The sequence below is a fragment of the Penaeus japonicus genome, unplaced genomic scaffold (assembly GCF_977035675.1).
Source record: "Penaeus japonicus unplaced genomic scaffold, GWHDUDI00000001_assembly GWHDUDI00000028, whole genome shotgun sequence".
In the NCBI taxonomy this organism is placed as follows: Eukaryota; Metazoa; Arthropoda; class Malacostraca; order Decapoda; family Penaeidae; genus Penaeus; species Penaeus japonicus.
In genome coordinates, this window is record NW_028234430.1 from 2,421,587 (window position 1) to 2,422,370 (window position 784).

A 784-nucleotide genomic window follows, 5' to 3' on the forward strand; every position below is an offset into this window, starting at 1 on the left:
TTCTTAAATCTTTCTGTACAACCAAAACTCTGACTTTCTTTATAACCAAAATTCTTGTCTCTCTGTACAACCAAAACTCTGTCTTTCTTTACAACCAAAATTCTTGTCTCTTTCTTTATAACCAAACTTTTGCCTCTCTCTGTATAATCAAACTTGTGCCTCTATCTGTATAATCAAAATTGTGCCTCTATCTGTATAACCAAACGCCAGTCATAAAAAAAAAAAAAAAAAAATGGAAATCGATGACAAAGTGTACAAGACAAGAAACACGATTTTATTTTTGGTTTCACGTTTTCATGAATACCTCAAAAGGTGTCTATGATCAAGTTTTTTTTTTTCTTTTCTTTTCTTTTTAGCTATTCACTTTAACTAAGGCTTTCCTTTTTTTTTTTCTTTTTTTTTGGGGGGGGGGGGGGGGTTTGGGGGGGGGTTTGGGGGAGGGTTTTGGGGGGTGGGGGGGGTTAGATTTGGTTTTGTTTTTAACTGTGTAGAGTTTTTTTTTTTTTCTAAGTCGTTATCTCTCTTTCTGTCTTTCTCTGACTTTTCTCTCTCTTTTGTTTTCTCTCTTTCTCTGTCTTTTCTCTCTCTTTCTGTCTTTCTCTGTCTCTCTCTCTCTCTCTCTCTCTCTCTCTCTCTCTCTCTCTCACTTTCTGAAGTCATCTGAGAAATAGATGTTTGAAACCTATACCGATTGTATATGTTAAAGTGTAAAAATAAAAAAAAAAAAAAAAAAAAAAAAAAAAAAAAAAAAAAAAAAAAAAAAAAAAAAAAAAAAAAAAAAATT